Genomic DNA, 12,125 nt, shown 5'->3' with positions numbered 1-12,125 from the left:
AACAAATATCTGTATAATAAAGATATTGTTTGTTTTTATGGATCTGGATTCATTGTATACATACTAATTTGCAATAAGCCCTTTTGACTTAATATATTTGACTTAATGTATCTCCTGCCAGTTTGGAGAAATCAAGCTCCTTTGTCTAATTTCTTTTTGCAGAAAGATAGATGACATTTTACATGAATGGGATCCTATCATATAGATCAAGTTTTATTGTTGATGTTACCAAAAGTTCGGCACTTGTCCCCGAGGCTGCATCAGAAGAACGAGGACAAGTGGTTTGAGGAGAAGGAAAAGGAAGTTTATTATTAATAATATGCCGGCAAATGAGGAAGATGGAGACTTGAGTCTTAAAGTACCACCATCCTATCTATAAGCAGAAATACAGAGCTTCAGTTGTTAAACTGCTGTTTAACTACAGTTGATGGTTCTGACTGATCCCATCTCCAGCGAAGACAATCTCATGACCTCTGCCTGGAGAGTTCTGTGAAGCCACCTCCTGTGGTACAAAGAACAAAGGATACTCCCCCCCCCCACCCACCCCAACCACTGGCCTGGGGCGGGGATGCAGATTTTAATTCCCAAAAAGAGTGGGGGAGGTTTTAAAGAGATAGCTCATAAGACATTTTTACCCCTTTCAGGCCGTTCCCTCTGTGACGTTGGCAGTGTTCTTTTTCTTTCTTGTGTGCTCCTCTGCCTGTCTCTTTGCTGTGGCACCTCTTCCCTGCCCCCTCTTCAGGTGACAACCTGGCAGGTGTCCTTTGGGACTCTGCCCATGCTGTGTAACCATCTGGATCTATGAAATGGCCTGTGTACACACATGTCAAGGATTTTCACTGGTTATTTTTTTTTAAATAAATATGGGATCATAGTATTCATACTTCTCCATACCTTCTTTCTTCCCCCAAATGCTCCTTGTGGAAATAGCTCAAGGTGAATTGACAGGATGACTGTCATTGTTTTTAGTGGCTGCATAAAATTCCACAGTGTGGATGTATCCCAATTTATTTATTCATTCTTCTGCTAATGGGCATTTACTTCGCTTACATCTTTACCACACAGAATAATAGAACAGTGATACTAAATTTTCTTTAACAAGTTAATTTTCGGAAATTTCACAATATATGCAAATACATATTCATTGTGTAACAAACAAAGTGGAGATTTTATCAGGCCAGGTGAACATCTTTCTTATTTCAGGGCTTTTCTACCCCAGGATTCCCTCAGGTGCTGCGAATGCTGTGAGCTCTTGAACTATGGCACCCCAGCCACACCTCCATCTTACATCCAGAACCCTCACTTCTTTCCTTGCTCTCTCTTTTAAACATCTTTGGGTGTGCCTGTTGTGGTCTGAGACTCGAGAAATGACCACCTAAAGACCAAATTGAGCCAAATTAGGAGTCTTTATTAGCTGGCCAGTGACTAAAGGTGGCAGCACAGAGAGCAGTCACTGGCCAGCTAATAAAGACCCCTAATTTGGCTCAATTTGGTCTTTAGGTGGTCATTTCTCGCGTCTCAGACCATAACAGTGCCAAGCTCTAATCTTCCTCTTTCACTCCTCTGACCCCAAAGATTTGCATTATTGAATTCTAACATAATGGTTTGGTTCCAAAAAGCATCTGGAACAGTAATTTTGAAAAGTGGGACTCTGGGAAAGTTTGTATTTTTCACCAACCGGCTTCTTGAGGAAAGAGTAGGGATTTCATCAGAGCCCTGGGTGGAGGAGGGGACAAAGACAGCATGTGGTGAGTTGAAATTGCTCTTGTTTGAAGATGACCACCCAAGGACAACCCCAGAAAGTCACAATGAAAGTTCTGCTGCCCGGAGCCTCTGCCTCCCGCCCACCCCAGGGAATGGGAAACGGCTCAGGAGCGCCCTCCTTGTCCTTTAATGCACGGGGTCTCCCAAGCCCATTCCTGCCGGGTTCCAGCTGGAGCTCCTCAGGAGGCCCCCAGATCGATTCACAGAGGGACTTTTCCACTGGTTCTAGTACTGGACGGATTAACACCTTTCTCCCTGGCTCATATTCTTCTCTTTTCAGTCTGTCTTAAACGTTCCTGGTGAAGTACCTTATTTTTAATTCACTTTAAACCTGCAAATTTGCTCCTCTCAAGTCTTCACTTGTTTCTGTTTGCTGAGTGAAATTCCAGCAGACACCAACCGACCCTATCTCGTTTTGACTTTTTTTCCCTGAGCGGAAATGATCAAAATGAGCGTCCGGATGAAAAGGCACAACCGTGTATACAATGGAATATGACTCAATTATAAGAAACGACGGGGATCTAGCACCTCTTATATTTTCCTGGGTGGAGCTTGAGCCCATTACCCCAAGTGAGGTCTCACAAGATCGGAAGCACAGGGTCCACAGGTGCTCGCCATCAAACCGGCACCGACCGGTCAACACCATGGTGCTCACACGGCAGTGACATTCTCCAGGGATTGGGGGGTTGGGGGCAAACTCACAACTAACGGACGCGGTGAGCATTGTAGAGGGAAAGTGAATGCCTCTAATCCTCGCTTGGGTGAGGCAAAGACACAGAATGTCACCAAAATGTTTGTACCCTCATAATATTCTGAAATGAAAAATTTAAAAAAGGTAAAAAAAAAAAGGCACAACCGGGCAGTAAAGCGACGCAGGTGTGTGAGGAGCGATGACCTCGTTCGCCGGCAGCGGAGGAACAGGGAGCGAGACGACGGTGTCATTCCCACGCACGACGGCTCTCCTGTGGGAGCAAACTTTGAAAAATAGGAAAAAAAGTTATATAGAGCGGGCAAGGGAGAGAGCGACACGGTACGAGCTGAAGGTGGTAAGCGGGTCTCAAAATCAACCTGTGAGCGGTGGGGTCCCGTGCGAGCCCCCAGGTGCCCGGTGCCCACCCCGAGGAGGGTCTCCGGCCTGGGGTCCGCAGGGCCATCTGCGAACGCGGCCCAGGACCGAGAGCCCGGCGGCTCTGGAAGACGCTTTCCTGGCCCAGCGGGTCCCCGCGCCCTTGCGCTGAGCCTCGGCACAGCCCTGGGCAGGAGCGCGGTGACGCGTCGGGTTTTACAAAAGAGGACACTTGAAGGCGGTTAAGGGCTTCGCAAGGTCGTGCTACTGCAAGAGCACCAGCACTCCAGCTCAGACCCATCCTCCACCAGAGAGCCCTGTGCGGCAGCGCCTGACTTTCCAGGGTTGTTGCAAGGAGTAAGGGGAATAATTCCGTGGCGAGAGCTCTCCAGAGAACGCAGCCGCTCCCTGTAGGTGACACGCCGGATCTCCGAGTGCCGCCCTCGGCCTCCTTGGCCCTCCGTGTTCGGCCTGCACCCTCAGGGCTGTGCTCTGGGGCTCGGCCCCCCGCACATCTCTGGGGTTCAGCCTCGCCCCGGCACAGGCCTCTCTCTCACACACGCAGGCCACTAGAACAGCCCTACGAAGGTCTCCCTGGCCCCCAGGTCCAGCCCAGCAAGAGTCTCCTCTGAATACCGTTTTACCGTTTTCCTTTACTCCCTCCCTACCAGCGTGGCTGCTCCCCGCCTGGCTCCTGGGGCGGGGTTTGACCAGCTGCTGCTCCAGAAGGCGAGTAGAGCAACTCTCCGGTGACCAGACCGACCGAGGGGAGCTAAGTCACTCCAAGAACATGAGAGGGGTGTCTGGGAACACAGCTGAAGCCCCCAGAGCCGACGTGAATCCAGGCCTGGGACCCCTCACTGTCCCCTTCCCACTGCGTCTCCATTCTGGGAGTGCGTCCCCAGAGCTGGGGACAGAGTTGCAGGTGGGGAGATGGAAACGCCCTGGAGAAGGATGGTGTGATGGAGGCACAACAGTGTGAATGTGCTTAATGCCACTGAACTGTTCACCTTAAAATGGTTGAAATGGTGAATTTTATGTGCGTTAGACCAGGGTGATAGACAGACGGACCCTCACACCTGCCTTCTGGGCCCTCTTGGCCAGCCCTTCCCATCCCGTGCCACCTCCCACCACGGGCCCACAGTCCCAGTGTCCACACCGACCCTCGCCATTCCCTGCCCACCCCCTGCTCAGAGGCCTCCAGGCATTTCCTTCTTCCTGCCCGCTTGCCTTGAAGTCACACACTTGCCTCTCCAACCACTACAGTCCCCAGGGTTCCCGCCAGGCTCAGTGTACAGCAGACCTCTGGGAAGCCTCCTGCACTGCTCCTCCTTGAGACAGGCCTTCCACTCACGCCGAGCCCCGGCGACCCTGCTGCATGGCCTCCTCCGCACCACTGAACATTTCACCATGGTTAAGTGGACAGTTCAGTGGCATTAAGTACATCCACATTGTTGTAGAGCCATCACCACCATCCATCTCCGGGACCCTTTTTTTATCTGCCCAAAATTGAAACTCTGCTCCCATTAACCAAGAACTTCTCATCCCTTCCTCCCCTGGCCCCTGGAAACTACCATTTTGTTTTTCTGTCTCTCTGAATTCGACCACTCTAGGTAACTCAAATAAGTGGAATCATGTAGCATTTGTCTTTTTGTAACTGGATTATTTCACTGGGCATGATGTCCTCAAGGCTTATCCATGTTGCAGCATGTGTCAGAATTTCCTTCCTTTTTAAGGCTGAATAATATTCTCTTGCATGCATACGAAACATTTCGTTTAGCCATTCACCGTTGATGAATACTTGGATTATTTCCACCTTTTCCTATTGCAAATAATGTTGCTATGAACATGAGTGTACAAGTATCTGTTAGAGTCCCTGCTTTCAATTCTTTGTGGTGTATAGTTAGAAACAGGATTGCTGGATCATATGGTAATTCTATGATTAATTTTTTGAGATCAAGAATTTTTTAGTAACCCAAGGAGACAGAACCAACATACACAAGACCACTCAAGGCTCAAGAGCAGAAGGAGCTTTCTGGTCAGGCCAGACCCTGACAGCTGTGCAGAGCCTGACTCTACCATGCATACATCCAGGGGATGGGAACCTGTGGCCTCAAGGCCATATGTGGCCCTCCAGATCCCCAAGTGTGGCCCCTGTTCTGTGAAGTTTGGATTTAGTCAAAAGGCTGTATTCAAGGGTACAGAAGGCCACATGTGGCCGAGCCTTACTATAAAAGTGATGTCTACATAATATATCCTCTTTTCCTATTCTAAGATGCACATTGCCCTCACATTTTAGCATCTCTAAAATAAGCATGTGTTCTCTTGGATGGTGTGCCATATTTTAATTACAACATTCTTTTCTTCCTTTAATGGGACATAAAAGAGTAGTGCATTCTTCTTGCAACTCTTGGGGACTTAGACTCCAAATACAGCACCATGCATGTGAAAGCAGATTATAGAATAAGTACTCAAAACCTTAATTTTCCCTTATATAGTGTGGTAACAACTATATAAATGCAATCAAAGTCAGGAAAAGATCAACGTCACAACCTACCCTAACTGGAACAGACATTTCACCAAAGAGGATATTGCAAATATGCAATGAAAAGTTGTTCAAAGTCATTAGCCATTAGGGAAATGCAAATTAAAACCACAATGTGGTATCTGAGATATCACTGCACACCTATTAGAGCAGGTAAAACAAAAAGTAGAGAAAATACCAAATGCTGACAAGGAGGCAGACATACTGCATCTCTCAGACGTTGCAGGTGGGAATGCAAAAAGTTGCGGCCACTCTGGAAAATATTTTTCCAGTTTCTTATAAAACTAAACATATGCTTGTCACATAGTGCGGCAATTGTCCTTCTCAGCATTTATCCCAGAGAAGTGAGAAGTTATATCCATGCAAAAACCTACATACAAATGTTTGTAGAAGCTTTATTTGTGACAACAAAAACCAGGAAACAATGCAAATGCCTGTCAAAGGGCAAATAGTTAAAGTGGTACACCCACACGGTGGTACGCTGCTTAGCAATAAAAAGGAGTGAACTGCTGATACATGCAGTGACTCGATCGGATCTCATGACTTTATGCTGAGTGTAAAAAGTCAATCTTGGAAGGTTCCATACTATATGATACCACTTGTATAACATTCTTGAAATGACAGAATTATAGAGATGGAGAAAAAATATAGTGGTTGTCAGGGGCCAGGGATGCAGGGGGAGCGTGTGTGTGCGGCAGCATGTGATTACAAAGAAGTAGTGTGAGAGAGCGACTTTGTGCAGATAGGACAGTTGGGAATTCAGTTGTGATGCTGTTACATGAATCTACACATGGGACCAAACTGCAGGAGTTATACACACACATCTACACAAAGGACTGCAGGCAAAAGCTGAGGGAACATGCCTCGGTTCTATAGTCTAGTTAACAGTATTATCCTAACGTCAGTTTCCTGGCTTTGTATTACGCTCATGTAAACTGTTACTATTGGGGGAAGATGGGGGAAGGGTACACAGGACTCTAAAATTTTTTACAACTTGCTGTGAGTCTATGATTAATTTAAAGTAAAAAGTTAAAATATTTTTCTTTAAAAAAATCTAGGAGATAATTGGCTAGATAATCAAGACTCTGTAAGTATGTCCAGATCCTTTGAGTCAGGGACCCTATCCTGACGAAGGGCATCTCCTCCAGGACTCCAGAGGAGATTCTTCACTCTTCACATGAGTTCTCTTAACTCCTCTGAAGCTGCAGGTAGTTCATGCCCACTCTGGGCTGGCCCAAAGTCTGCCTGCTGGAAGTAGGGACTTCCTACCCGCCAATCCTAGTGCTAGCAGGAGTTGTGAAGAAGCCTTGGCCTCCTGGGGAGGAGAGAAAGGCAAAACCTAGAGATATGGGGATGGGGATGTGGCTGCGTGTGTGTTTGTGTGCAAGTGTGTGTGCATGTGTGTGTATGTGTGCACATGCACGCACGTGTGCAGGGTATGGGAGAAGGGAGCTGCCAGTAGATAACAGTGGCTCCAGGTAGATAACAGTGGTACCAGGACTAATCCAAGATTCCGGGTCCACTTCCTCCAGTCTACCTTAGGGCGACATTTCCTCTCGCTCCACTTTTCTTAAAGGGTCCTGGGAATGGAATAAGAGTGGATCCATACTAGTCCCTTGATAACCCCTAGTATAGGTGTGTGATCTGTCATGGGGGGAACATCCCTGGTGAGTTGGAAAGGTGAGTTTTAGAGTCACATAGACCTGGATTTGAATTCTGCCCCTAACACTCACTGACTGTGGCACCAGGAGCGTGTGCTGTAACTTCTCTGGGCCAGAACATTATAATCATAGCTTATATTTCTCCAGCACCTTCTATGTATTAGGCATTGTGCAAAGCACTCACCAACCTCATAATTTTCTTGGAGAACTAAATGAGCTTACGAATCTTAAATTGTCTGGCAGAATACTGATATCAAGAAGGTGATTGATAAACTTTGCAGTTAAATAACTATTACCCCTACCATCATAGTAACCAAGAGGGAAAAAGAAGCACACTTCTCAAAGGGTACAAAGAACTCCGAAAATAGCACCAAAGGCTCATTTTCAAATGTTGAAAAAAGGCTAATTCTGCTACGTGATTTCTATTTATTAAGTGTGCTCTGCACTAGACATTAGTCATGATCCCTGAAAATTTCGGCACAGAGAATACATGTGTTCACTGACACGTATCTTGAACTTGGATTTCTCCTCATGATACTCAAAAGATTAAATGCTCCCCTTAGCGTCAGCAACTTAGAAGACACAGAGCTATTTCCTTTCGTCTAACTATGTGGCGTGGCATCAGCCAAAATAAACACGGAGAACACAGTCAGGTAAGAAGGCAGAACACCAGCGAGATGTAGACTTGAAATAAATTAAATTCCCCCAGTAAGGGTTTGGCTGAATTGTGGACAAAAATGCCAAACAAGACCCGACTTTGATGTATAATCTTGACATAAGAGAAGGGATGGTTTGGAGGAATTTTGTAACAGATGGCTGGTAAATTGGGATTTTAATCCCCTTAAGCAGATCGAGTAAATATAAATCCAGGGTGGGCTGACTTCTGCATGCTAACATTTTTTGTCCTCATTTTTTGCCTGGGATGTCCGGCTTTAAACACTGAGGGTGGTGTTTTGGTGATGGTGGTGGTGCTGATGATAATTTCGATGGCGGTGGCAGTGGTGCGGGTGGCGACGGCGATGAGAACGGTGACTGGTGACGGTAGTGGTGTGGGGGTGTTTTAGTTATGACCAGCACCTTAGAATGAGACACACAACATGGCCAGCCCTTACTACAAAAGACCCCACGGACAACATAGAGTAAAATACCAAGTTAAACAGACAAAGTCCAGGGCTTTTCAGGTCTTTCCCTCAAATATTCTACCCTTTCCCTACCTCTCCCACCTTCTCCTTCTCTGAAGTTCAATCACATCTGCGAATTACCATGTTTAATTTTGCACTCAGTTTTTATGAAACTCAGTACATGTTTTCAAAGCCATTTGCGGACAACTTGATTTGGGTTTGAGTCTTTCCCAATCTGGAGGGAAATAAGATAAATGGCGCTATCACAGAGGGGCCCGGCTTTCCGGGGGTTATGTGTCACTTTCCCCTGCAGAGGATCAGGCGTGGTCTTTTGGGAGAACGTTTGAAATCGAACACATCTGTTTGTAGTTATTTGGAACATAGAGGTTCCAAGCCCTAAGTAAAATGGAAAAACTATTTTGTGTGGTTTTCAAAGCAAGTAAAGTGGCCAGAATCACTCATGTCCCTTAATCCCCAGCACCACCAGGCCCTTCCATCTTCATGTGAGCCTTTTCCAAGGCAGCGACTTGAAGTTTGGTCTCTTTAATCTTCTTCTTCAGCCATGCCTTCAACGTGATTGGAGGGTCTATAGACTCACCCAAAGTCTCTGCACCTAGCTACATCTATTGACAAGTACATGCCTCCCAATTTGTTTCTTAAGTTACATTCTGGGCCCTTAGGCCCAGAAAGAAAACACCTGGAAGGCAGGAGCATCTTAGAGATTCACCGAGCAACTTGAAGAACAATTCGAGTGCGCTTGATTCCTGCGCTGAGGCTGTTACTAGCCAATGTTAGCGTCTCCCTCTCCATCTATTTCTATACATTTTCTAATAGACTCAAGTACAAGTATATTGGCGTTTACGTACCAAATGCTTAAAAGAAACTTTGAACTGCAATGGCTTATCCCACTCCACTTTTAGGAAAAACAAGAAAAACAACAAGACGAAAATCAGCTAATGTTAGGGATTTTTGTGAGAGGAATTAGCAAGAAAAAAAAAAAAAAGAAATAATCTCCTAGGGAATTTTCTAGAGCCCGTATATGATAAGCCCAGTCTCTTGTGCCTGCTACTCCTCCAGTAACAAGGCTTTAAAAAGAGAGTTACTGCTCGGAACAAGAATCATTGAGGCCCCTCAAAATCTTCAACTATGAAAACTAAAGTCTGCTACTATGTAGCAAATCAATCTTTATTCACTTGACATGTGACTATTGAGCGCCTGCCATGTCCCAGGCCTGGGGCTAGGTGCTCAGGACAGAGCGGTCCTTTTCGTGGTGGGGCTAGGTCCGAGAGAGGGGTTGGCAGGCTCCCTTCTGCCTTGAGGTCTGGTCCTAAGCTGCTGACTGGGCAGCTCCACCTGGTTCTGCAAACTCCGCCTGCCTAAAGCTAAAATCATTACTTCCTCAGTGTGCCCCTCTTCCTTTCTTTACAAGTAACAGAAAGGCATTACAAATAGATTGAGAAAAAAAAAATTGGTTCCCATAAGGATACAGGGGGAGCCCCATAGAACCCCAGGACAAGAGGTATAGTCTCGCAAGGGATGAGAAGCAAGAAATGGAGAAACTCTAAAACCAGGACAGTCACCTTCCCTGTTCAGCTCTCTGGAATCCCATGGTTCTCTTGTCCCTGCTTCTCTTTCTCTCTGCCTCTCCTTTCTCTCTGTCTCAGTCTGTCTCTCTGTCTGTCTCTGTATTAGTTTCTAGGGCTGCCAAAATGAAATACTACAGACCATGTGGCTTATATTTCTCACAGTTCCAGAGGCTGGAAGTCCAAGATCAAAGTGTCGGTGGGGCTGGGTTCATCTGAGGCCTCTGTCCTTGGCTTGCAGACAGCCTCCTTCTTGCTGTGTCCTCACACGGTCTGTTCTCTGTGCGTGTCCATCCCTGGTGTCTCTTTTTCTTGTTACAAGTACTCTAGTCCTACTGAATCAGAGCTCTGCTCTTATGACCTCATTTAATTTTAACTACCTCTGTGAAGACTCCGTCGCCACATACACATTGGAGGTTAGGGCTTCTACATATGAATTTTGGGGAAATAGAATCCAATCCCTAAGATTCAGTCTCTCTCTCTCTCTCCCCCCACCCCCATCTTTGCCCCTCTCTCTCTGCCATCTTTCTGTGCTTATCAATGCATAGGACAAAGGATGGCTGCTTCTCTGGTCCCAAAATTTTATGTCTTTCCAATTCAAGTTGTAATCAAGTCTTTTTAGTCCCTCCAGTTTCAATTCCAAATTCTGAAGAGGGAAACTCTTCCTGGCACAGTACGGCTATGGAGCTGTGGGCACTGACCAGCTGTGCCCTTAATGAAAAGGATCACACATTGGTACAAACACAGCCACAGGCTGGGTGCGCTGGCTCACGTCTGTAATCCTAGCACTCTGGGAGGCCGAGGCGGGAGGACCGCTTGAGCCCAGGAGTTTGAGGTTGCAATGAGCTATGATGACACCACTGCACTCTACCAGGGAGACAGAGTGAGACCCTGTCTCACAAAAAAAAAAGAAAGAAAGAAAGAAAGAAAGAAGAGAAGAGAAGAGAAGAGAAGAGAAGAGAAGAGAAGAGAAGAGAAGAGAAGAGAAAATATAAAGGCCATTCTCACTGGAGTTAAGTGATATCTCATTGTGGTTTTGATTTGCATTTCCCTGATGATTAGAGATGTTGAGCATTTTTTCATATGTTTGTTAGCCATTCTTATATCTTCTTTTGAAAAATTTCTATTTATGTCGTTTGCCCACTTTTTGATAGGGTTGTTTGATTTTTTTCTTAATGATTTTCCTGAGTTCTAAATAGATTCTTGTTATCAGTCCTTTATCTGATGTGTAGTATGTGAAAAATTTTTCCCATTCTGTAGGTTGTCTGTTTATTCTCGTGACTGTTTCTTTGGCTGTGCAGAAGCTTTCTAATTTAATCAGGTCCCATTCATTTATTTTGTTGTTTCTGTGATTGCCTTAGGGGTCTTCTCCATAAATTCTTTGCCTAGGACAACACATGTTGGCGTGGATGCGGAGAGACAGGAACATTCATACACTGCTGGTGGGACTGCAAACTAGTGCAACCCCTATGGAAAGCATTATGGAGATACCTTAAACAGATTCAAGTAGACCTACCATTCGATCCAGCAATCCCATTATTGGGCATCTACCCAGAGGAACAAAAGTCATTCTATAAAAAAGACACCTGCACCCGAATGTTTATAACAGCACAATTCACAATTGCAAAGATGTGGAAACAACCCAAATGCCCATCAATTCATGAGTGGATTAGTAAAATGTGGTATATGTATACCATAGAGTATTACTCAGCTGTAAGAAATAACGGTGATATAGAATCCCTTTTGTTCTCCTGGAGAGAGTTGGAACCCATTCTATTAAGTGAAGTATCCCAAGAATGGAAAAACAAGCACCACATGTACTCACCAGCAAATTGGTTTCCCTGATCATCACCTAAGTGCACATTTGGGAATAACACCAATTGGGTATCGGACAGAGGTGGGGGGTGGGGAGAGGGGATGGGGGTATGCCTACATGATGAGTGCGATGTGCACTGTCTGGGGAATGGACACGCTTGAAGTTCCGACTCGGGGGGATGGGCGGGACATGGGCAGTGTATGTGGCCTGAAGTTTTGTACCCTCATGATGATAAACTGAAATAAAAAAAAAAAAAAAAAGAAAAGAAAAACCACACAGTCTTATTCCCACAATCAGGGAACAGGAGGGCTGAAGAGGGGGATGCACAGAAAAAAACACCCAAATTCCTCAGACTGATACAGAAGAGCTTTGGGACCTTCATGCCAGTCTACCTCCTCAGGCTTCCTCCTGCGCCCTCTGACGTGCAGCCACTCTCGGGTCCCTGTCTGACCCTCACGCCCTCACACGGTCCCACTCTTCCACCTTTCGAGCACCCGAGGAGCCCATCTTCGCAGACGCGGCTGAGACACTGCTCCTCTACGAAGTCTTCCAGAATGTCTCCAGATGCG

The sequence above is a fragment of the Eulemur rufifrons genome, chromosome 18, assembly GCF_041146395.1.
Source record: "Eulemur rufifrons isolate Redbay chromosome 18, OSU_ERuf_1, whole genome shotgun sequence".
NCBI lineage: Eukaryota > Metazoa > Chordata > Mammalia > Primates > Lemuridae > Eulemur > Eulemur rufifrons.
This window is presented reverse-complemented; position numbering follows the sequence as displayed.